At 38.2% G+C, this 27170-nt stretch overlaps 1 protein-coding gene and 1 long non-coding RNA gene across 3 annotated transcripts in view; both read right to left on the bottom strand.

Moving 5' to 3' along the window:
• The window catches only part of btbd11b (BTB (POZ) domain containing 11b), a 131171-nt gene that overhangs the window by 53963 nt on the left and 50038 nt on the right, over positions 1-27170 (bottom strand). The gene's annotated exons all lie outside the window — the stretch shown is intronic.
• Positions 10103-10766, bottom strand: LOC124882580. The gene is made up of 3 exons (XR_007041948.1): positions 10630-10766; positions 10271-10546; positions 10103-10197 (listed from the first exon to the last, which is right to left on the bottom strand). It is a non-coding gene; the product is annotated as an uncharacterized LOC124882580 (long non-coding RNA).

The following is a 27170-nucleotide window of genomic DNA, read 5'->3' as shown; positions in this document are numbered from 1 at the left end:
ACCCCTGCTTTAATACTTTCTAAAACCAACTTTTGCTGCAAATTCGGCTAGAAGTCTTTTCATGTAGGTCTGTTTTGCAGCATCCAACAGCTCTTCTTCCAGGATTACCTTGTATGTAGCTCCATCTATCTTCCCATCAAATCTGAAAATCCCTGTCCCTGCTGCAGAAAAGCATCCCTGCAACATGATGCTGCCACCATCATGTTTCAATTGGGGGAATGTTGTTTTCAGGGTGTGATGTAGTCTAATCTTCTGCCACACAAAACATCTTGCATATAGGCTAAAAAAGTTCAATTTCAGTCTCATCTGAGCAGAACACTTTCTTTCAAATCTTTGCTGTGTCAGTTACATGACTTGTGACAGCTTGTTATAGCAGCCCTCACTGAGCTTTTATTTTTTTTAATTCTATTTCATTTTTTACTACTGCCGTAACACTGGAAATTCTCCTTGTGAGAGGAATGACGGAATTCTTAGTTCCTAATTCTTTTTTGGCTTTCATTTAACAATTTCTTTCTTTACACCACTCCTCCAGGAAGACCAAAAGGGTGAAGTGCAACACTAATAGTTGTCATGTTGACAGATTATCCCACCTGAGCAATATTTGTGTGCTCTGTCTTCTCGAACCCCCAGTCGTGGCAGATGGCTGCTCAAACTGAACCAGGTTCTGATGGAAGTTTTTTCCTGTTAAAGGGGGAGTTTTTTTTATCCACTGTGGCTACATACATAGCCAGAGTCTATTGTCGCTATTTGCCCATCCAGGAGGAGTGAATGCTAGTCAGTAACTCAATGCAATCTCCCAATTTTAACCAATTTGAATAATAAACTGAGCTTACACGGGGAACAAAAGCAGGGTAACAGGCAAGAAAACAGAGACGTGGACCTAGGGATGTGAGCAGTAGCAAAGCAGAGAATCTGGTGGTGAACAATGAAAACCAGAAAACTTAAATGCTGCGGGAAGTGGAGTATGGACCAACAAACTGGGAGAGGAGCTAATCAGGAGAATGTGATACAGCTAAGGAACAGGTAACCTAAACAATACACAGGGAGAATGACTAATTAACCTGGTGAGCATGGAGAGCAGGGAGGTGATCAGAACACAAGAAAACAATGACTAGACTTAACATAAACAAGAGGAAACCAGATCAATCAGAATAGAACTAAACACATCTAACACCGGAACCCAAAAAGCACCAAAACTAAACAGAAGGAATCTAATAAACATAAATGAACAGAAAAGCACCTGGCTAAGCAGAAAGTAAACAACACAAAAACTTTATGGAGACAGATACTGACATAAACTGACTTAAATTGAATCTCGGCAACTCCTCCAGAATTACCATTGACCCCTCCTTGCCTGGTCTGTCAGTTTAGATGGAAAGTTATGTCCTGGTTTGCACTTGTGCTATATTCTTTCTATTTCTGAATAATGGATTAAACATGGCTCTGTTAGATATGCAAAGCTTGAGATATAACTTTAGAATCTAAGGCTGCTTTGAACATCTCCAAAACCTTATCTTCTGATGTCTTGGTCTTAATAATGCTGATTGTTCAGTGATGTTTCCTAACAGATCATTGAGGCATTCACAGATTTTCTCTGTTTGCTAATCATATTTGATTGCACAAAATTGAGCAGCTCAATTCAAATGCATTTCCAGATTCTCAATAGTTACAATACTCCACAATGGTTGAAAAATAAAGATGAATGAGTAATTATTTGCATCAGGTGTGAGAATCTGGTAGCTAGAATAACAAAGGTGACATGATGCAATAATTTTGACTCCTCAGAAACAGTTTCAAATGTTTAAGACATCCAATGCTGTTTCATTACTGCCAGCTCTTCCTCACATACAGTCATGTTATTTTTATTTTTATGGTGCTTCTTGTTTCCCTCTTCTTAGTGTTTGCAGGGATTCATCTCATGAAATAGCAAAAAGCAGGCTCTCTGTTTATCCTCTTAATCAGTGAGAGAGAAGAAGCTTTGGTTTTATTGTCTCCACTTTCATAATGTGTAGTTAAACTAATGGGCACTCTGCCATGTGGTAAACATAGCCTTCTTTATTCAGCTTGTGGGAAAGGACAGATGCTTATAAAACTTCAGCTAGATGCCTGAAGTCTAACTGAAACCTTCAGGCAATGATCTCCAAAAAAGCAGGAATAACTATGTAAAGCAATTATTGCCTGGATTCAGGTTGTCTTTCATTAAAGCAACTCTCAGTAAACACACATTTCTAAATACATTTTTATCTGAGGTTGCATTTACCTTGTAAAGTTACAGTGATTTTTCACAATTAATCATCAACTAATTGCAATTGGTTGCATTTATAACAAATCATGTCAGAATGTCTTTGTGTCAGTTCTTAAAAAATATTTAAACGTTCTGTAGTTAAATGAAAATCTTCAGATACATTCCTTTTACACTCGAGCACTTGACTGTCAACCTCCTCAACCTTGGTTCACGGGAATAAGAAGCCTGGCTGTCAGTGAAGTGGTGATTGCTATCAGGATGGAGTAAGGCAAGGTGACTCACTGACTCTGCCTCCTAATGCAAGGCTCAGTCTGCCCTCAGGGAGGAGCTGATGGAGCTCTCTCTCTGTGTGCTTGTGTGAGTATCCTGCTCCTACTACTGCAAAACTGAACATATAATTCAAACAAATGCATTGCCCTCTGGTTTTCAATACTGTTCAATGGCACAAAACTCTCAAGTGGTTTTATGGCCATAATGATACAGTGACGAGTATTTATTTTCCTTCTTTTGTGTATGGTGTGGGATTCAAATTAAACACCTGACTCTCTTTAGGAGGACCTGTCCTTTTAACACAGTGGCAGATACAGTATTCAGTGGCATTGAAGAAGAAAGACTGGATGATCCCTTCAGGCAAGGGACCATCACTGGAGAAGAAGTAATGAGTACACAGGAGTTTCCATTAAGATGTCACTGAATGTGCACTCGTCCTATTCTTTGATGGACAGCTGCATATAAAACATACATCGCTTGTTCAAATTACAATATACAGGTCATATATATCTATAATGTAACAGTGTCTTAGATTACAGCGACATTCTGAAATCCACTCATCATTGACATGAATGTCATTGTATATTTGTATATATGTATATTTAAGGACATAAAGATATATGCATAAATATATCTTATAACGCATTAAACAAAAAAACCCAGAGAGCAAAGTATACCGGAGCCAAATTCCTTGTTTGTATGTATGAACCCGGCAATAAAGCTGATTCTGATTGTAATTTGGGGCATTAATTACGCATTTTTGTCAGGTTGGTATGATTAAACTACAAATGACAAATTGTTTTTAAAAAGCAAGAATTGAGTGCAAGTTTCAGTTTATTGTTGATTTCCACATCAACATGTAGACAGAACCCCACAAATATTTGGATAAATGTCACCTTAGAACAGCAGTCATCAACACCTGGGGCATTTGGTCAGTACTTGTTCTGTTTCTCCGTGGAGAAACCTGAATGTGGGGCTTGCCCCTCTGTGCTCATAAAAATGTGTTGCATATGGAAAAACTGGAATTCACATGCCCCAAGTATTGATACTTGGATTTTAATGACATCAGTTTAATGCTGCTTTCTCCTTAAACCATAAAAATGTAATTTCTTACTCAGGAACAGACTGGATAGCTTGTCAGATCAATCAGTCCTGACTGTAACGGAGTGAGCGCCAGGAAGAAGAAGGTTTTTCATATTTTTTGCCAGGCATTACAAGCTTAAAGATGAACGATCTGAATTTCTTGCTGGAAAATCAGTTGCAACCATCAGCTTGAAGGAAAAACTTGAAATTTAGCACTTTAGTGCTCACTTGAGACAGAGGGTTCACTCAAACAATAAAACAAATCATAGATTTAACACAAATTGCATCGTACGCTTGAAAATACAGGGGTTGGACAATGAAACTGAAACACCTGTCATTTTAGTGTGGGAGGTTTCATGGCTAAATTGGACCAGCCTGGTAGCCAGTCTTCATTGATTGCACATTGCACCAGTAAGAGCAGAGTGTGAAGGTTCAATTAGCAGGGTAAGAGCACAGTTTTGCTCAAAATATTGAAATGCACACAACATTATGGGTGACATACCAGAGTTCAAAAGAGGACAAATTGTTGGTGCACGTCTTGCTGGCGCATCTGTGACCAAGACAGCAAGTCTTTGTGATGCATCAAGAGCCACGATATCCAGGGTAATGTCAGCATACCACCAAGAAGGACGAACCACATCCAACAGGATTAACTGTGGACGCAAGAGGATGCTGTCTGAAAGGGATGTTCGGGTGCTAACCCGGATTATATCCAAAAAAACATAAAATCACGGCTGCCCAAATCACAGCAGAATTAAATGTGCACCTCAACTCTCCTGTTTCCACCAGAACTGTCCGTAAGGAGCTCCACAGGCATCATGGCATTCCCTTGGCTTTCATCACAGGTCCTTCTCAAAATATTAGCATATTGTGATAAAGTTAATTATTTTCCATAATGTCATGATGAAAATTTAACATTCATATATTTTAGATTCATTGCACACTAACTGAAATATTTCAGGTCTTTTATTGTCTTAATACGGATGATTTTGGCATACAGCTCATGAAAACCCAAAATTACTATCTCACAAAATTAGCATATTTCATCCGACCAATAAAAGAAAAGTGTTTTTAATACAAAAAACGTCAACCTTCAAATAATCATGTACAGTTATGCACTCAATACTTGGTCGGGAATCCTTTTGCAGAAATGACTGCTTCAATGCGGCGTGGCATGGAGGCAATCAGCCTGTGGCACTGCTGAGGTCTTATGGAGGCCCAGGATGCTTCAATAGCGGCCTTTAGCTCATCCAGAGTGTTGGGTCTTGAGTCTCTCAACGTTCGCTTCACAATATCCCACAGATTCTCTATGGGGTTCAGGTCAGGAGAGTTGGCAGGCCAATTGAGCACAGTGATACCATGGTCAGTAAACCATTTACCAGTGGTTTTGGCACTGTGAGCAGGTGCCAGGTCGTGCTGAAAAATGAAATCTTCATCTCCATAAAACTTTTCAGCAGATGGAAGCATGAAGTGCTCCAAAATCTCCTGATAGCTAGCTGCATTGATCCTGCCCTTGATAAAACACAGTGGACCAACACCAGCAGCTGACACGGCACCCCAGACCATCACTGACTGTGGGTACTTGACACTGGACTTCTGGCATTTTGGCATTTCCTTCTCCCCAGTCTTCCTCCAGACTCTGGCACCTTGATTTCCGAATGACTTGCAGAATTTGCTTTCATCCGAAAAAAGTACTTTGGACCACTGAGCAACAGTCCAGTGCTGCTTCTCTGTAGCCCAGGTCAGGCGCTTCTGCCGCTGTTTCTGGTTCAAACGTGGCTTGACCTGGGAAATGTGGCACCTGTAGCCCATTTCCTGCACACGCCTGTGCACGGTGGCTCTGGATGTTTCTACTCCAGACTCAGTCCACTGCTTCCGCAGGTCCCCCAAGGTCTGGAATCGGCCCTTCTCCACAATCTTCCTCAGGGTCCGGTCACCTCTTCTCGTTGTGCAGCGTTTTCTGCCACACGTTTTCCTTCCCACAGACTTCCCACTGAGGTGCCTTGATACAGCACTCTGGGAACAGCCTATTCGTTCAAAAATTTCTTTCTCTGTCTTACCCTCTTGCTTGAGGTTGTCAATAGTGGCCTTCTGGACAGCAGTCAGGTCGGCAGTCTTACCCATGATTGGGGTTTTGAGTGATGAACCAGGCTGGGAGTTTTAAAGGCCTCAGGAATCTTTTGCAGGTGTTTAGAGTTAACTCGTTGATTCAGATGATTAGGTTCATAGCTCGTTTAGAGACCCTTTTAATGATATGCTAATTTTGTGAGATAGGAATTTTGGGTTTTCATGAGCTGTATGCCAAAATCATCCGTATTAAGACAATAAAAGACCTGAAATATTTCAGTTAGTGTGCAATGAATCTAAAATATATTAATGTTAAATTTTCATCATGACATTATGGAAAATAATGAACTTTATCACAATATGCTAATATTTTGAGAAGGACCTGTACATAGGGTCTTCAGTAAGTCATTCATTTTTGAATACATTTTCTGTGGTCTGATGAAACTAAAATGAAAGGTTTTGACTATGATGACCATTGTTACATTTTGAGGTAAAAGGAAGAAGCAAACCGGAGAAAACCATCCCAACTGTAAAGTCCCAGGATGGCCGCATTATGTTGTGAGGGTGTTTCGCTGCAGGAAAGACTGGGGCCCTTGAAAAAATGGATGACATGATGAGGAAATAAAAGATCTCCAAATACTGAAACTTCTTAAGACATAAGCCAGACAAATGAAGCTTGGACATAAATGGGTCTTTTCAAATGGACAATGATTGTAAGCATACCATATAATATAATATCATATATAATACTACATATAATGATATAATTAGTTATAAAATGGCTTAAGGACAATAAAGTCAATGTCTCTGAGTGGCCATATCAACACCCTGGTCTGAATCCTATAGAAAATTGTTGGCAGAGGTGTGGGTGAGCAAGATTGTCTCTAAAAAGTTGTGGAAGAACACTCAGATTCTTAAACCCAATTCATGAAGTTTAAAAGGAAATTCTACCAAATACAAAGGAAATATATATATAAAATCCTAAATTTGAAGAAATATTTTTAAATACCCATCTCATTCAATTAGTGTGCAATGAATCTAAAATATATTAATGTTAAATTTTCATCATGACATTATGGAAAATAATTAACTTTATCACAATATGCTAATATTTTGAGAAGGACCTGTATTTGTGCCCAGTTTGTTACATAACCTTCAGGTCTTAAACAGTGTAAGTGTGTTACGTGAATGAGCAAAAGAAACAGATTGATTACACTGAAGTCTATGAGGCAATGGGTGTTTCTCAATTAATGTAATGCACCATCGAACAGTTTTATGATACAGTAAAAGCAGCTAATTAAGACTACTGAGCTGCTGGTGGAAGTTGGACGCAGAAATGACAGACAATCATTTTGTTATAACTGATAACTTCAAGCTGGAGGTGAGACATTTTATCTAAATGGAAAATGATTTGCTCATCACTGATCACTGTATCACGTTTCCAGCAAACTGTGAACACATTGAGGCTGGCAATAAGCAAATGTGGGCAAGGGATCTACAGGATGAGCCAATAGGTTTGGAGAGCATCCATTTAATCCTTTATGCCAAATGTGCTGAATGCTACAGAGTGGACAATAAAACTGTTACTTTTTTCAACATCCATATCAGAGTTAAATATTCAATTTCAAAAGTAATTGTTCCATACGATCCATTATAGATTTACATTGTTCTTAAAGGGGTTCCTGTTAATACTTTCAAATGAATTTTATTCACAGATACTGTGCTGGCCACACTTTGTTTTGATCCCATAAATATATAAATTAATGTGGCAAGAATCTGAAAATCTAATACAATTTTATGAAGTTTTGTTTATTTTAGTCTACATTAAAGCAAAAATAAATTCTCTACTTCTACAAGTCAAAGCACTTTGAATTGTTTCATAGTATTTCCCAAACAGAAGACCATCGAGAAAAGCAAACTGACTCATTCAAGGATGGAAAGTATGTGACCTTACTGATGAAAGGTCAGGATGTACAAAATATGGTATTACTGCACAATATATGTATCTATAAAAGCTCTCCTCACCTCGGGTGTATCTATTAACAATACCGTTTTTTTAGTAGATGGCTTTCAGGATTGGGGCACATGGAAATTTGATCAGGTTGATTTTTCAGAGATTACATTTTTTTTTTTTGGTTACACTTAAAGTTGCACATGTTCTCATTTTAATGAGGTTTCTTATCTATTGTTTGTTTTTGGCACAAAAACTACTAGCGTACTCACAAAAACTCTGCATCTGGTGCAACTACACAACAATTTGCATCAACTTTCAAAAGACATGTTTGGTGAGAGCAATCAGTAATTACTTCAAACTGTCGAGCAACAAGACTTTTCCCATAATGCTGATTTGCAGTCAACATTCTCATAGTGACCTTGTTTAAAAAACATTAAGTCCTCTCAAATGTAGCTTTCTTCTATTTTTTTCTGGGTCTGTCTGTCAAAGAGCAGATGACTGCAGTTTAGATGACTTGTTATAGGGTTGACTGAAGCAGGAGTGTAGGAACACTGACCTCAGTGTGGTTCCTACCCTGTATTTAAATCTATTTTAGTTGGACACACAGTGAAGCGCACTTCCCCAAACATAGTTGAACTCTGCAGGAGCTCTGGCTTTCCGTTTCATACAAAGATTAGAAACATGGGCAGGAATTTTGATTTGGCAAATTATGATTAGACTGCATGAGCAGGTGCACCAGAGCATATATTTGAGATCTGACTTAAGTGCTGAATTTGAATCAAATTAAAAATAGAGAGATAAAACAAAATAAGATGAAAGTTCCAGGATATTAAAAAACAAATATACCTAACAAAATGGTAGACATGTGAGTTGAGCATGCTTTAGATACTCAAGGAGTTAATCATGTTATTACTCTATATGGCGTGATAGTGCAGCCCACTCCAGGCTCCTGAGCTGTTGTGCCAGGCCAGATGGCTACCATATGCACACCAAGCAAGTGATCATAGAGGGAAACATGGCACGCTGGAAAATAGGAAGAAGTCGTGACGTGAGTTAATATGTGCTAGAATGCCTTTCATCCCCTTTCAAACTACTCACAACTGTATTCCAAAGTGTTAGAAAAAGACGTGTGAGCAGAAACATATGATTTCTTTGAAGAAAAGATGAAATACCCTTGCACACTGTAAATCTAGAGAGATATGACTTGTTTGGGTTCCTGAGATGACCACATTATGGTCTGATGCAAGCTTTTAATGGTTTAGTCTTGTTCTAGCCACATGGATTCAAAGATGGACTCCACAAACATGAGTCCTGAGAGAAAATATCTGCACGCTTATGTTTAATAATATTAAGAAACTGGCAGATGGAGAAGGCATGTGAACACCAGCTCAACCACAAACAGGCACACACACATACCCACTCACACACACAGTCAAAATCTGCAAACAAGGTAATAACAAGTCATGCTGCTCACAACACAAAAGTGAGTGTACAGAAAAGCAGACACGTGGTAATTACCGCTCGTTAAAAAGTCTTAATTGCAGTCACTTCATGTCTGCTTCAAGTGAGATGTTTGGTGCAGCTAAATCAAAACGGGATATTTCCTCCATCAATCTTCCCAGATAACAAATTCACTGAGCATCAGAGTTTCAATGACAACCAGTGAAAATCTGGACACTGCTGGGCTAATTAGTGAAGTGGCTGCAGGTGAGCAGAGGGGCAGTGAAATGTCTGCTTTTGCAGCCGGCAGGAAGTAGGTTGAGTGAGTAACCAGCTGGAAACAGTATGAAAAGGGATCAAGGGAACTCTTAGCTCATTAGAGGGCAACCAAATCAGATTTGTTTTTAGATTCGATTTTCCGGACATATTGCTTGTGCCGCATCTATAAATGATCAGAATAAATGCGCATCCAGACTTCACAAACAACTCTGTATACCACTGACTTCAACATTGAAGAAAGCAGTAACTTCATAGCTATGCTAGCAAAATAGTGTTTTTCTTTTTTTGGCCTGCTTCCCTGTAAAATTTTCCAGAACATAATTAAAGTGTGGCATCTGTACACACACTTGTTTCCCATATTGTTCTCGATAATTTGGCTCTACTGCATTAATTTGGCTAGCTACTGATATTGTTCTGCCAATTAGGCTGTTGTGTGTTGCACAATTAAGTTTGCATAAAAGACACCTTAAATTCAATATGGCAGAAAGAACAAATCAGTGTGCTGAAAAGGCTCCTAAGCATTGAGAAAACTAGAGAATGATGGGTTGACACACACAGACACACACCCACACACAATCTACTAATGTGATGGATTTGGACATTAACTTAGGAAATATACAAAAAATGTTTTGAACACTTGTAGAAAAATGAAGGAAATGTTGCAAATATAAGCATAGTTTTAACAGTACAATAGTTCAAAGTGTTATGTTTTTTTTTTTTTTTAAGTGCCTGACCCACATGCACAACACTCTCCGCAGACTGGAAAGATTTTAAAAGGTTTATTGCATACAATGAATAAATGGTTACAATGATCTGGTCCTGACCGGGTTCTTCACAGGGGAAATGGACTGCAGCATCACTGGGGAAGAGAGGAGATGTGAGCAGGAGCAAAATTATCAGAGAATTCAGGACGGAGACTAATGCCGGCTTACTGGTGAGTGCAGATGATGACGCCAGGGGAATGAGCAGAATCCGGGGCTTAGGTCCAATAGTGTGTGTGAGATGGATATGAAGGGTGGAGAAAGAGGAGATGTTGGAGGATCTTGACTTGAGTGCCAGAGGGCAAACAGGTTGCACAGAGGAGAGGGAAATAAGGAACCTTGAGGTTGCCAGTTGTGGAGGACATTTTTCAGGAAACCTTGTTAGGAGGTAGGTGGCTTGAGGTCCAGGAATACTACAGTGTAAGCCTGAAGTCAGCACAGGGAAACCTTTAACAATGAACAAATGAGAGGAGAGTGTCAGACTATGCAGACACATAAGAAAACAAGGAGACTCGGGAGGCTTAGGTTACCACTATAGGTTAACAGTCAAGCGACGAAGAACTGGCAGCTAGCTCCTCATATACCCCTCCAAAGGAGCTTGATTCCTAACAGGTGTGCAGTAGCACACCTGCAGCACTCAGGCCTCCAACGCTCCATGCACAGGTGGACGTGTGCCCTCCAGTGAAAAAACCTAGGGACTCCAAAAAATAGACACACACACAGAGCACAAGCCCCCGGATTCCTCATACAAAGCAACATTTTCTGGAAAATTGCTCAATGAAAGAAAAGAAAAAGCAAGGAGCAACATATGATAAAAACAGAACTTTAAAAACTGAATTAAATGAATAAATATATATATGTATGTATATATATATATATATATATACAATAAATACAAGTTGAAGAAATTGTTGGGACATGGTAACTGTTGTATTAAGCCACCAGGGAAATTTAGCAGTACAAGCGAATAGCCAGGTATATTTCAGCATTTTGTACATCCAAACAAATAAACTAAATAAGAACAAAAATATGTTCACTAAAAGTTTATTATTTGCATAACTGATTTAATGACACCAACAGCCAGAAAAGTTAATGAACAAGTTATTACCACAGATATTGAAACACCATTATTAGATCTAGATTTCCCGTTTGGTGAGGGACCCCATCTGACTTCAGGGGCGATTCCAGTTTATTTTTCATACTTGGAAGTTAGAATGTTCAACTTGGAAGAATATTTCATAAAAATTACAAAACAAATCATGGCAACAACAAAGCAATCTGCCGACTGTATTTGTGATTTATGAGACAGTGACGCAACAATTCTGCAGGCTTTTGTTTATTCATTCATAAAGCCCTGATTTCCCATGACAAATAATCAAACTTATTTATGCATTATAAATAATGCTAATATTTTATCATTTATATTTTATGAAGGACATTCATGCAGTTCGTGAGGAAATGTAAACGTTTGATCTGAACGAGTCTGTAGGCTGTAATTTAACTTTTAACTTGAACACAGGACATAGGCAGAGTACTGATCCAGAGCAGGCAGACAAACAGTCAAGGACAGGCTGTGCATGAGCCAGTGGCGAGCCACAAAAATCAGAGAGTTTAAATACAGAGGCAGGGTGGAGAAATTACCAATGAGCTCAAGGAGCAAATCAGATGAAATGTGGAGCAGCTGGTAGCAGGGAGAGTGCAGAGCAACTGAAGGAGGGAGGCTAATAAACACAGATGGGTGGTAACACAATGAACATAAATATCAAAACACAAGGCTGAACCAAATCTAATAAGAAAAACAGCAACAAAACAGAGAAGTGCAGAGAAATAGATAAGAAACTCAAAACACAAGCACCTAACACAGGAGAATAATGACATACATTGCAAAAATTGTTCACCTCTGTTGGGGTCATCCATTCTGGGCTACAGAGTTGAACATGCGCAGTTCAACAGACATCACAGCTCTGACGTCAACCAAGATTATTAAACCCACGGAAAATAAACTTTCATTGCCATTTCCAGCGTGTCTCACGGGACGACTAAACGGAGGCGCATATCTAGAGAGACAAAAACTTGCAGGCAAACCTTTCCTCCACACGTCCATTCCCGGAAGAGCTTCACCTCAGAGTTTTATGACTCGGGGCAATCAGCTGCTAGTGGCTAAGGGCACAGCTCACCGTCTACCAGCTGATCGGCGCAATTTAGTCATCAGTACACCAGGAGATGCTTCTCTTTCCAAGTTAACCCAAATTGCAAATTTTGTCCATAAAACTGCTGGTTTGATATTCATAGACACTCAATGCTGTCAGGATATGACATTTTTGGACTTTGCTCGTGGCTTTGTGTTAACTTTTGTTTAGTTGTTTCCATTTTGGATTGGGCTTCATGTTTATTAGTTCCTTTTCCTCCCTCTATCATTTCCTAGTATGTATTGTATTGTATTCCTCTAACTCTTAGTTTCTTTTGTGGTTGCTTTCTTATTACTTTTTGTGGTATTATTATTATTATTATTATTATTATTATTATTTCACCCTTGGATTCTTATTTAGTATCTCTGTGTTTAGTTATGGATTGGTATTTGTTTCACCTGTTCCTTCTGCTTCCCTGCCTCCTTGTCGCACCTGTTCTCAGTTCCCATAATTCCCTGCCTTTGTCTTTCCCCAGTATATTAGTTGGTTTGGTGTCTCTGTTCGTCACTGGTTCCTTGTGTCTGTTATTACCCCGTTCCCTACCACGTCTATGCTTTGTTTATGCTTCACTTTGTAAATACTATGCTTCGACTATGCTACGTTTTGTCTATGCTATGCCTTGCCATGAGTACCTGCAGGTTTGCGCAAGTTTTTGATCTTGTCTTTGTTTCATCCCTGCAGTGTTTTTGTTACGTTTTTGGACTTTGAGGAATAAACTATGATGCGGCTACCGAGCTCTTGTCTGCACTGTGGTCCGACCCAAGATCCTCCCCCGACAAATGCGCATATATTTATCTTTTGTTATTACTGTTAGGTAGTCATTTTTATCCCGTTTGTATAGAATAGTGCTTGTTAGTTAGGTGGAGGTTTTGGGATCAGAATAATGGTGTATCAGAATTATATGGCTTCAGTAAATCTTCCTATATATAATTAAGAGAAGTGTTTGTGTTTATTTCGTGCAAGAGAGATTTATTTATCAAAATACGTTCGACGTTCCCCCACCTTCGGTGAAGCAGTTGAATTAACAGTGACATTTTGTGTTGTTGGTTAATAGTTATCAATTATCAACTAATAAATAACTAATTATAATTATTAAGAGCTTTGAGCCCATAATAACACCAGAGGACATCTCTGATTTCTATTCATAAGTAATGATTTTGATAAATACATTATTTTCCTTCATTATGATTTTTAATTATAATTGTTGATAAATATTAATTAATCAATAATCATAATCCTTACATCTCCTTAAGAAAAGGGTAATTGAAAAGACAAAGGATTGGCAACATTTCTGTCTATACAACATGCAGTCGTGGATCAAACGTTTTAAAAAATCTAGTGTAGTGTAGTGTCATGATGAAGGTCACTCAAAAATACCTTCATCACAGCATTAAATGAGCAGAAATTATCTTTTATTCCACGGATTGTGTGTTAGACAAGACATAACAGGCAATGTCTATGACAATAAAGCTGTTATGAAACCGTTTACTTTGATGCATGCCAATTCATGTCAGGTAATGCTCTTTACAGTAATAATCTTTTTCTGCAAGTTTAAAGAAGGATCCACAATAAATTCAGAATCAATTACAACTTTAAGAGTTTTTAATGCATGCCAGTAGACCCTTAAGGTGTGTACTGCCCAGTGATATTTTATCTAGGTTTGAACAGTCTCTTACTCCGAATGAATAAAGAAAAGGTTTTGAGAAAATAGTTGAATCATATTTTCTTATGACTGTCTGGTACAACATTATTCTCTCTCCAAATTTCCTCTAGTTGCAACCTTCTGTGGGGCTGGCCATTAAAAAAAGTCAGGGTGATGGACTGACAAACAGGGAAACACACAGAACCATCAAAGAAAAGGCCCCAATTGGATTGTTTAGGACTTGTCCACTTTCTTAAAATCTGGCTACGCAATTGCTTTCACTCACCTTAAGCTTTTCTTTTGTTCAACTAGTGATGTTTAAATTTCCAGCAAACTTAATATTTGTTTTGCATAAGAAAGGAGATTCTAGCTTAACCAGCAAGAATACTTTTATTTTAAACAGTTTGGTCAGTGGTAGGAGAACAATCGCCATCAAATCTGAGGAAGATCTTCCTGGTGGAACAACAGCTGTGTTATGTTATTCCCTTTAGTATGGACTGCCCCTGGTTAGGTCAAAATTGGGTTCTTAAAGAGAGTTGAGACCGTAGACTGATCAGGTATTTAGAATTTCAAATTATGAACAAAAGACTTTGAGTCAACAGTCATTTTCAGTAAATTAGAATATGCATTGTGATGAGGCTCGTTTGTCTAAAAGTACCCTTTGAACATAACCTTTAAGCAGGTATTGAACATACTATTAATTGAACTTACATTTCTGTATCAAAATTGTGGTTTTTTTTTTTTGGACTAATGAAATATTCTAATCTAAATGTCATGTTTTTTATTAGCTGTAAGTAGAAAATCATCATAATTAACATAAAGGCTTGAAAAAAATAATCTATAAAATGTTTTACTCAGTGAAATAAAGTTACTAAAAACAGGAACATTTCAAAATTATTCAGATTTATCGAATATGACTACAAGTTTCAAAGATAAGAAAGACACTTATAATATGTTTGTTAAAGTTAGATTCTAATTAGCTAATAATAAAACAAACATTTATTTTGGATTCCCTTCTGAATTTTACTTTAAGTAGATAAGGTCATGTTTTTGTTTCTTTACTTAGTTATTCAATAAATGATCAGAAAATCATTGATTCTATTAGTAAATGTATTCATAACGTTTCAACTGAAGTGCCAATAAAGCATGCAATAGGTGTTCACTGATTAGGTAAAAGATTTTTCTTCTTTAGATTACTTTTTGTTAGATTTTATTTTTATAAGAAAATAATTGATTTTATTTAATCAGACATGTGATTTTGACTTTTAAACATAATTTAACATCGGGTATCATTTCATGTATCTGGCGCCCTTCCCTTTGTAAGTCTTCACAATTTCTTATAAAAAACCTGTTGATCAAATTGCCTAACCAAGTCCGACTTTGGATGATTTTGTTTTGGATACATTTGAAAAGGACATACAGTTCAAATGAAAGGTTAAATACGAAATCATTGGCTGGCTTAAAAGTAGCCACAAAAAAACGCTTTAGGAATCCATTTTTTAAAGAGCTATTGCTGATTACACCATACATGATTTAAGAAATAGTCTTTTTGGAACACACGGACTGAGAATGCATAAATTAATTGTACAAAATAAACTAAACAAATTTTCTGATTTCTCCCAAAAAAATATTTTAATTTATAAGGAACTACAAAATTACTACATAATAGTTTTTGTTTTACACTTTTATCAAAATTTCGGGCCAACAAACGTGATATTTTTTGTCATGAAAATATATGATATATAACACACTAAAAACTGAAGAAATTAAATTAAAAAAGAGGTCAGCCTAGTTGTGATGTTGAAATCAGGACAAGAGCTAAAAAAAGAAAGCAACTGTGAGTAAGTCCAGAGAAAAGAGACATGCAACACTAGACAAGTCAGCAACACCCAGTGCACACAAACACACACGCATAGATGGACATCTTGTGACTGGTGACCGATGCACAACAAGGCCACTACAGAAGTTATGCAATCTTGTCCAATCAGACAGAAACCAGCCTCCCTGCAGGCTGTTTGCTATTCCACCCTAAGGTAGTGGCTCTTTCTATTATTTCCTCCTTTTCATCTCATTTCTTCTGTCAAGGGTAATAAGTCTGCATGTAATATCCGTTAGTTGCACACTTCCCGCAGGATGCTTTCAAGAGTATGCTTGCAATCATCAGCAGCAGGGCAAAATCTGAAGTCACTGAGCCGTAATCTCTCTGCTCATTCTGAAATGTCTCTCATCATCATAGTGGTGTCTGAGGAATAACTTTACAGTATTTACATTTCTGCAGTTGCCTTCAATAACCTGATACAGATAAGAATAATAAGGTGTCTTTTTTAAGATGTGTTGCATCAGAGCAAAATGTGGATGTAGTTTCTGCGAATTACCCCAAAATATATATTAAGTTTCTGAACCTCAGAGAGATGCGGACATAATGCTGAATGCAACAATGCTCTCAAGTAATTGCTCATTTAATACTCAAGGCACGGGAGTAATTATAGGATATGACTAATTTCATAAAATGAGACTTTCTGCCCTGAGACATATTCATCAGGGTCATTTTAAAAAGGGTAGCATCATTTTGAGTTGCAAGTCGATTTTAGTAAAAAACAAAATGCTCCAGGACATCAGATTTCTACAAATATTGAAATAAAGTGCAAAGGAAATAAGACAACTGAAGAGTCCTTAAGGCCAGAGAAGTACAGTCACTGTTTGTGCAAGATGTGCATGACTGAATGTTTATCCCTGCGTCCCAGTGCGTTTTCATCTCTGTATCTGTGTTTCATGCAGCGACAGGGGTCTCTAAAGGTGTGTCTTTCTGTCAGGTGAAACAACAGCTCTAACTGTTCCTAAATCACATTTAATGTTTTTGAAGAACGTTTCTGTGATATTTATGAAAGCCACCCCAAATATGTTGTCTTTGGAGAGGCAACATGTCCTCCTGCCCCCCAACCCACATTATTCGTTAAAATTTATCTTTTTGATATGATTTGAGAAAATGGCTGCTTAGTAGCAGATGGAAACTGCCACAAAAATATACTTGCAATAAAGATCAGAGAGGATGATTTATTGTATCCTGGGCAGAGCTTTACACAAAGCGATGGATGTAAGGAGCAGTGATGCATGATGACACCAGGCTTTGTAATCCATCAGTAAAGCCTTCCCAGTGGAGGCTTTATAGGAAAATATTACGTTTCTGCTGTTCTTTTAAAGAACTAATTTTATATTTTTATAGAAGGACTAAACACTGCATTAATAGATAGTCTATGTCTAGTTTCCTGAGAGCAGTTGATAATTTCATAGATATTCAGTAATCGCATTTCATTCATATCAAAATATATAACGAAACAAAATGGATTTTTGTTGCAAGTACCTCAGTACTTCGGGATATGACGTTTGAAGGTAAAACAAACATATTGGGGCACCCACATCTAAGATATTTGCCTCCACCTTCAACTCAGAACAAAGTGGTCCTCTCGCTGGCAGATGTTTTATTGCTTATTTACAACTTTGTTTTGTCCGCATAAATTGGTTTATTAAAAGCCTTAATATACAGTAGTCATTTATAGTAGTGTATAAAGAAATAACACTATACAAAAAGAGGAGAAAATTGTTCACCTTTAACTATGGAGTGGTCTTAGCTGATCTAAAACAGTATGATTTAATTTCAGAAGGTGACAAAAACAAACTTATATTTATTTTTATAAAGTGTATATAAATATCTGGGTTCAGCTGTACATTAACTGCAAAATGTTGTGATGTAGTTGTTTCAGGCAGGTGGGGCCTGCCCAGCTTCTGAACACACCACGTTCTGTGCAACCTCACTTTGTCAGCTCTTACAACTGGTTGTCTCCTTAGTAGTTGGCCATGCAACTTTTCTTCCAATTATCTTCAAAAAATCATCAAAGATGATCATAATCTCTTTTGATAACAAGAGAACAAAAACTATCCTCATAAAATATTGAGTCAAAAATAAATGATATAAATAATGTATATCCTATAAATAACTTAGTAATGTCAACCTTATTCTTTTACTCAGCCTTTAAAGTTGAAAAGTTCCACATTATTCATCTTCCATCTGTTTAGTTATTGCTCTTACTTTAAGTAATTTCTATAATAAACCTTTCTTATACTGTTATAAATATTGCATTTATGAAACTCATCTACTTGCACAAGGTAAGCATCCATCCAGTATCATCATCAAACTGCAAGCTACAAAATTTGATTTCGTTTTTCTGTTGCCCCTCCTTTGAGTCCCTGGCCTGCCACCATGCAGAAGCAATCTGATAACTAGTGCCATCCCAGCAGACAGGCAAGACTTCAACCACATTGTGCGTCACTGATCGTCATAGCATGACTTCCTTTCTTGTTGCATATTTCTAAATGTGAGTTTATTGCAAACAGTAAGCAGGTGATTCTGTTTTCAGGCAACTGCAAAATAAGCCTGTTGCACTGTAAAAACGCCTGTGTGATCATGTCATTACTGTGCTCCTGTTTGTATTCAACTGAGGGTGGTTTTCCCCAACCTGCACATGTGTAACTTTACCTCCAAGCAATTGTGTGCAAGCTTATTTTGTAAGCCTTCACTTTCATACTTCATGCCAAGTAAATAAGGCAAGTACAGCTCAGAGTCCCTGCAGTCAGAAAGCACTCCATTTCCACCTAATAATGTTACTATTACCTTCAAGAAGAATCTTTAGAAGCTTATCTGTCTCTCTTACCAAAACGTTGATACATAACTCTTCCCGGAGTTGTCTTATGTCAGGACACCATCAATTTATGAGACATATAACTCCAAACCCATAATTGTTTAACATACCTCTTGCAATCAATCATTTTGACTTTGCAAAGTGGCTTCACATAGCATAGACATCGACTGGAAGCGGGCCATGGCTGGCAGAGAATGATGAGGCCTGATGCGAGTTGCTCCTTGTTGCTCTTCAACCATCTCTACTCCAGACCTCCGAGCGATGTTTCATACTGCTCTGGACTTCTGTTAGCGGATACCCCTGTCATTTTCCTAATGAGAGAACACTCATATCGGACATGTAGTCTTTCAATTTTCAGCACTGTACAAAACCTCAATGGATGAGCCCCAGCGACCTCAACGACTTTGCTCATAATGGAAAATGTGTATAATGAAATGAAAACAAAGCACCCTTTGTTAAGACTTGTGAGTGAATGATTGCATTCAGATTTAAAGCTGAAGATCAGCCAAGTGGTAATTGTGCATTTTCCATTATCACTCAATTAATCAGCAGTGCACGCTCATCCTTCAAAGATAAAATACCACTTTGAACAACTTAAAGGGATAGTTTGGATTTTTGGAAGTTTGAGTCTATGAATCTGTCACCACTAATATTCCCTCTACTGTAGTGGACAGATGTTCTACGACAGTGAGTTAGTAAAAAAAATGAAGAACTCCTCAGAGTGCTAGAAAGCTAACAGCTTGTCAGATAGGGAATCCTATTTTAGGGGATTTAAGCAACTAGAAATAATAAAAACTGAAAACGTTCATATTGATGGGATGCAACATAATATTCACTGGTTTTAAATAAGATAGGAGAACACAATTATTATTACCCCGGGCAAGAAGGTTATGTGTTCAAATAGGTTTGTTTGTCTCTGTGTATGTTTGTGCTAGCAACTTTACAAAAACGTATTAACTTCTTACCAGAGTGTGTCTTAGCCCAAGGAAGAATCCATAAAACTTTGGTTGTGATCCGCATCATTATCCGGATCCAGGACTTTTTTTTTTTTTTCTATGGCATCAGTGACCCTACGTAGTCTCTGACTGTCTTGTTTTTTTGAAAGTTTGAGATGCAGACCTAGATGATTCTAAATAGTTTAATAAATGTCAAAACCAAATTATCTTAATGTTAATTTACAATCCAATTTTGAGGAATGTAAAAGAACTTTGATGTCCATAAGAGACCGATCCAGAAAGTTTATGAGAAATGTTAGAACATTATGTTGATGCTTTTTGGCTGAGAAAACAGCTCCAAAACTAAATGGTTTCATTTGTGAGAGATTAGAGATTTAACACCTGGAACTATGGTGTTGACCTACAGCAGGGGTGATCTTGCAACCTTTAGACGCATCCTTTCTCCTACACAGCTGAATCAAATGAATGGCTCGTTACCAGGCCCCTGCAGGACTGAATGACATGCCGATAAGGAAATTCAGCCATTTCATTTAAGTGTGTCGGAGCAGGGATGCATCCAAAAGTTGCAGGACAGCAGCTCTCATGGACTGGAGTTAAGCACCTCTGACTTACAGGTATGAGAATTATCAGTCTGAAATTTTTTAACTTCATTAAATCAGCTAAAACGTGTATGTCTGAAAATCGCACCTTTCTACTACAGGTCAGGAAATGATTACTGATTTTATTTTCATAAAAAAATATGAGCTCTCCCTTCAAAAACTAGGGCTTTAAAAAGCACTTCTTTCTTATACATCACCAAAAAAACTACAAAAAAAACAAGCAACATCCCCTGACCTCTGGTCGTATTTCAGGTTATAACCGTCTTACCCACTGTCAACACTTCACATTATGCTTAAACCATGCCAAAGTAAATATGTCTCAGTGTAGCAGCTGATGCCAGTAGGCTACAAGGAGTCAGGCAGACTGGGTTTCCCTCCTACTCCTCTGGATTTCCCCATATGTGTTTTCCAAGACATCTCTCCAAGCACCTCCAGGTACTGGTTCTGCAGTAAAATTCATAGTGAGTGAAGGAGGTCGGCTGGTAGGGAGCACTCCATTTCTGGTCCAAACACATGGACAAAAATATTCACACCACAGTTACACACACATTCCTGCACACTCATAGAACTCTTTTGAGCATGCGTAAACATATACTTTAACTTTTTTTTCTTTTCCTGATTTACTCTGTTGAGTTGACAGACCAGTATCCAGTGCTTGACTGAAATATAAAGGAAACACTGTTAAAAAGAATTATGAGGAATTTAGGTCTCAATCTTAGTTTTGGGGGTGTGGTTCACTTTAAAGTTTAAAAAAGCATAAACACAGACAGGAAAGTCACTCAAAAATACAAATAATGCACAGAACACCATATTTAGCTCATAATTGCTCAGGTTTCTTAATGAATCTAAATGGTGCCATAAAGCTGGAAACTAGCACTTGGAGAGGATCTTTTCCTCCTCTAATTCCTCTTAGTGAAACTTCTCCCCTCAGTAATTATTTATACACCATCAAAATGAATTCATGCTACTACACCCCTCCAACCACATTCCCTCACATAACCCATCACAGAGTTACATCCCATGCTCCTCTCTGATCTGTGCAGAGAGCAGTGCTTCATCATCAGGTCATTCATGCTTAACTCAGTGCTTAACTAAGTGTTAATTAATGGTGGCTTGGTCCCAGGCCGCTGAAGGCGCTACGGATTCATGCTCCAACCTAGACCAGCAATGCTCCATTTAGTAAAGAGTTGCTTTTCAGCTTGGATGGCTGTGGCACTTTATCCTCATACCTTAATACACTTGACTGCAATGCCAAGGATGGAAACTGGTCAACTCCAGAGAACTTGGATCCAAAGGAAAAGAGACAGTAAGTCCTTTTCAGTTGTTCCCTTATTCAGAGGTTGCCACAGCAAGTTGTTACAACTTGCACACAGACGTGGCAGTTTTTTAATGCTGGATGCCCTTCCTGACCCAACTGAGATTAGATCTCAGGTCTCTCGTATGAGAGACACAGACCTATGCCACTACACCAACACAGAGGGACTCGCAAGGAAAAGAGACTACTTCCCTAAAAGAGAAAGTAAATCTTCTGTGTGATTTATAGGAGGGTTTCCTAATGGAGAATGATAGTCCAAATTTGAAGTGAGGCATCCTTGGAGTGGCTGCATGTGGATGCACTACTTCGAAAATGTTATGTTTAAAAGAGATTATTTGCAGCTTATCCAGATGCGTTCACACCACTCTTACAAAGCACACATTTTCTCTTCTTTAGGTATGTTGGGACACTGCATGACTGAATAAAAAGTATGATTAAACAGTGTTGTCAGTGTCGGCACTCTTTCAAAATCCTTCCCTTTTTCTCCTTTGGAAGCCAGCTTCTCTAGTTATAAAATCAGTGGGATTTTAATTTATGTCAAGTTCAGAAAGTTTCGGTAAAGATTAGCACAAAAAAATTCCAACATTGCTTTATGCATGAGTGGTTACCTGCTATTACACAAAAACCTCATTGTTTCTGTCATTATTAAGTGGATGGAGTATGCGGGTCACATAAGAATGTGTGGACTTAAACACAAAATGCAAGTCTTATGAGTCTATGTCTTGCTTGCCAAAATGGCAGAAAAGTGCACAGCTCTTCCATGGAATAATGTCATGCTGTCAAAAGTCTAATGGGAAAATGTTACTATGAACACTTGTGATTCCATTGTTTGATTCTGTCCTGTTGTTTGCAATTACTGAGTTTTGGTCTTGATTATCTCTGTTTATGTTTGACTTTTTATTCCATTAGCAGCAGTCTTTAGTTTTTTCACAGTAGACACTCCTATATGGGTTATATAATGCCGACCTAGCCGCCAGGGGTAGTACAGTCAAACTCTAGACGGAGAACACGAGTGGGTCTACGCCTTAAACTAAGGTCTGCTTTCAAGAGAGTTTCCAAACAACTCAGCTGCCAGTTTCAATCAGAAACTAGATGAAAGTAAAATTTTCGCACAGTCAGTTAGACTCAAGGTCTGAATTTGATTTCTTTTAATTTTCCTCCATAATTCCCCCTTTTCACCAGCAGCCATGAGTGACCCTTTTGTGCATCTTTGGCATTAGAGCTTGATACGAAATGGAATATCATGGCTTTGGGCACGTGCGCTGCTCCGTAAGACTTGGACGTGTTTTCTGACATATAACAGTTTACTATACACATCTGTAGATAACATCGTTAATTGTTCTTTCATGTAAAAGAGAGGGTGAAAGCAGCTCGCATTGCGTGAATCATTTGATGCCATGTCACATTAGCTAGAGTTATGTTATCGAAGCAGAATCATATGGTCCACAGCATCCACCAACAGCGAAAGTGAAGGTTAAATGACAGTGACAAAGCCTTTAAACACGTCAGAGCCCATTAACAAGATGAGTCTACAATATAGATAGACTACATCAAGTCATATTTACTATTTAAAAGTAGACATAGAGTATTTAGCGACATCTGAAGGCAAAACTGCATAATGCTAACAAGTAAGTACATTTTGCACGCTACAACCACAGGGTATATGGTGTTTCTATTATTTTGCTAGTAGTTTTAGTATTATAGGCTACTCTACTTAACAAACACAGAAAATTATCATTGAAAAAACATAGAAAAATGAACTTAATCCAATATGAACTGTACCTAGATGAACATAGACATGGAAGTGCCGAGAAACTAACAAAAAAACAAACTTTGACCCATACGGATCCTGACGCTTAGGTTATATGCTAATTACAACTTCAATATTAACATGTCGCGTCATTTATATAGCTTGTTGAAGGGGTGTCACAGTTTTTAAGGCAATATTTTTACTACTCCAAATCCAGAGATTAAATTAGTTAGATGTGTAACATAAATAAATGAAATTCAAAATGAATATCATTTCAGAAGTAAAGAAAACATTGTACTGAATCAGAAACAAGTCATATTTTCAATTAGTTTAAATCTTACAAAATCTTGAAATGATCTGATCACATTGTAGAACAGATAAAATAAATATTTTGGTCATATCACACTGCCTCTTAAAATGTAATGTATTTTATTGCAAGTTTATGCCATATGGCAACAAAGAGTAGTGCATAATTGTAAAGCAGATGGAAATTGATAAATATCTGAGACACATCAATAATAACATCTGCTTGCAAAAATTGGAAAAAAGATTCCAAACTAAACCTCTCTGTCTTGTATAATTGTGCATCGTAAAGGCACAAGCAGGAATCTTACAAAGAACTGCCTATATGAAACAAAATACCTAATAAGTCTGCTGACTGGTTTTATCGCATCAAACCATTAATGGACTTTCTTAGCATTATTACTTTTCTACAGAGTATCCTCATATAATGTGGTTCTAGCATATTTTTAAACATTTTTTCATTTTTTGTTCTTCAATACATCATTCTTACTGAGCTCATACTGAGCCTGTTGGACCGTTTCAAGTTCAGCATGATTGATGTGTAAACAAGACACACAAGACCAAGAGTCTTCAGCAGCAGTTTTGACTGAATGTGTGGCTGCCATGAAAAGAAGCAACCAATTTATACAGAGTGCTGCACACTGACATCTTAACAACAGAGCACTGGACTGCAGAGTCTTGGAGTTTACTGTGCTGGTTTTGAGGACTGCATGGGCCAGAGTGTTAAGGCTTGCGAGATATAGGACCCCAGAATGCAGACTAGAAGGCAGCATGTCGGTAAGTAAAAAGGTTTTAATGACAAAAAACAAAAACTCACTCACAGCAGGAACAAAACCACAAACGGGCAGGCGAGACAGGCATGGCATGATCCGAAAACAAGACTTGAGCATGAAAAATGTTTCCGCGACGACTAACTGAACAGGTGTGTATACAGGTCCTTCTCAAAATATTAGCATATTGTGATAAAGTTCATTATTTCCATAATGTCATGATGAAAATTTAACATTCATATATTTTAGATTCATTGCACACTAACTGAAATATTTCAGGTCTTTTATTGTCTTAATACGGATGATTTTGGCATACAGCTCATGAAAACCCAAAATTCCTATCTCACAAAATTAGCATATCATTAAAAGGGTCTCTAAACGAGCTATGAACCTAATCATCTGAATCAACGAGTTAACTCTAAACACCTGCAAAAGATTCCTGAGGCCTTTAAAACTCCCAGCCTGGTTCATCACTCAAAACCCCAATCATGGGTAAGACTGCCGACCTGACTGCTGTCCAGAAGGCCACTATTGACACCCTCAAGCAAGAGGGTAAGACACAGAAAGACATTTCTGAACGAATAGGCTGTTCCCAGAGTGCTGTATCAAGGCACCTGAGTGGGAAGTCTGTGGAAGGAAAAAGTGTGGCAGGAAAATGCTGCACAACGAGAAGAGGTGACCGGACCCTGAGGAAGATTGTGGAGAAGGGCCGATTCCAGACCTTGGGGGACCTGCGGAAGCAGTGGACTGAGTCTGGAGTAGAAACATCCAGAGCCACCGTGCACAGGCGTATGCAGGAAATGGGCTACAGGTGCCGCATTCCCCAGGTCAAGCCACTTTTGAACCAGAAACAGCGGCAGAAGCGCCTGACCTGAGCTACAGAGAAGCAGCACTGGACTGTTGCTCAGTGGTCCAAAGTACTTTTTTCGGTTGAAAGCAAATTCTGCATGTCATTCGGAAATCAAGGTGCCAGAGTCTGGAGGAAAACTGGGGAGAAGGAAATGTCAAAATGCCAGAAGTCCAGTGTCAAGTACCCACAGTCAGTGATGGTCTGGGGTGCCGTGTCAGCTGCTGGTGTTGGTCCACTGTGTTTTATCAAGGGCAGGGTCAATGCAGCTAGCTATCAGGAGATTTTGGAGCACTTCATGCTTCCATCTGCTGAAAAGCTTTATGGAGATGAAGATTTCATTTTTCAGCACGACCTGGCACCTGCTCACAGTGCCAAAACCACTGGTAAATGGTTTACTGACCATGGTATCACTGTGCTCAATTGGCCTGCCAACTCTCCTGACCTGAACCCCATAGAGAATCTGTGGGATATTGTGAAGAGAACGTTGAGAGACTCAAGACCCAACACTCTGGATGAGCTAAAGGCCGCTATCGAAGCATCCTGGTCCTCCATAAGACCTCAGCAGTGCCACAGGCTGATTGCCTCCATGCCACGCCGCATTGATGCAGTCATTTCTGCAAAAGGATTCCCGACCAAGTATTGAGTGCATAACTGTACATGATTATTTGAAGGTTGATGTTTTTTGTATTAAAAACACTTTTCTTTTATTGGTCGAATGAAATACGCTAATTTTGTGAGATAGGAATTTTGGGTTTTCATGAGCTGTATGCCAAAATCATCCGTATTAAGACAATAAAAGACCTGAAATATTTCAGTTAGTGTGCAATGAATCTAAAATATATGAATGTTAAAATTTCATCATGACATTATGGAAAATAATGAACTTTATCACAATATGCTAATATTTTGAGAAGGACCTGTATATGGAGTGAAAACCAGGTGGAGCAGGGAGACAGATTAACTTTGAGCAGGTGAACCGAATAAACTTAATTGACAGACAGAACAAAACATGGCTGGAGCAAAACAGAGTCTCTTGAACACAAACTAGAAAAACATGAAGCAAAAGCATAACCAGATCCGAAATCCAAACTAGACAAAACATGAAGACGACAAAACAAAAGCATGACCAGTAAAATAAACAGAAACATGATTCAAAACTTGAACTGTGAATAAGACCAACAAAAACCCAGAAACCAAAAACCAAAAAACACCAAATCATAACACCAGATGGAAAGAATCATGAAAAATGGACAGGTAGAAAGGAATGAAGAAGTGAAAAGCTTCCTCATGTATTTCTGAAACCCAATAAAAAGCAGAAAAGCATTTTTTATACACCTACAGTTTCAAATATTTGTCTGTCTGGTAGCAAAATTGGGGGCAGCTACCGTGATGTTGAGTTGAGACAGCACAGCAGTTTATGCATTTTGAGAAGCTCACGATCTGGTGGCAGGAAAAAGCAAGCGAGGTGTATGAAAAGAAAAACCTTAAGTTTGCTGAAGGGGTGAGGAGAAGCAGCAAAGAAAAACAGGCAGTAATGTAAGTGGGAGCAATTTGTTAGAGGGAGAAAAAAGACACAGGAGAGACTTCCCATTAAGACTTAATGCAGTAAAGACTTATTTGTTTTAACAAATAAGTGTAAGTGTGTGTGTGTGGGGGGGGGGGGGGGGGGGGGGGGGGGGGGAACAGGAATATGGGTTTTGTTACTATTAATTTTTGTTCCACAAAGTTATAAAACAAGGCTTGGCCATTTTTTTAATAGTTTTAGGACCACTGGCATTACTCTTTAGAACTGAACTTTCTACATTCACATTTTTCTACAACTTTCTACACAAGCTGTACAGATCCTGCTGCAATTTAAAAAACACCAAAGCCAAACCTACAGCATCAATCTCAGGAGACTACAGAACAAACGCTCTCATAACCAGCTGTAATCCAAGAGTGGAGCTGGAGACTTAAGACAGAAGCAGGTGAATGACACCTTTTCAAATAGATCACAAGTT

The sequence above is a fragment of the Girardinichthys multiradiatus genome, chromosome 2 (assembly GCF_021462225.1).
Source record: "Girardinichthys multiradiatus isolate DD_20200921_A chromosome 2, DD_fGirMul_XY1, whole genome shotgun sequence".
Lineage (NCBI taxonomy): Eukaryota > Metazoa > Chordata > Actinopteri > Cyprinodontiformes > Goodeidae > Girardinichthys > Girardinichthys multiradiatus.
This window is presented reverse-complemented; position numbering and strand designations above follow the sequence as displayed.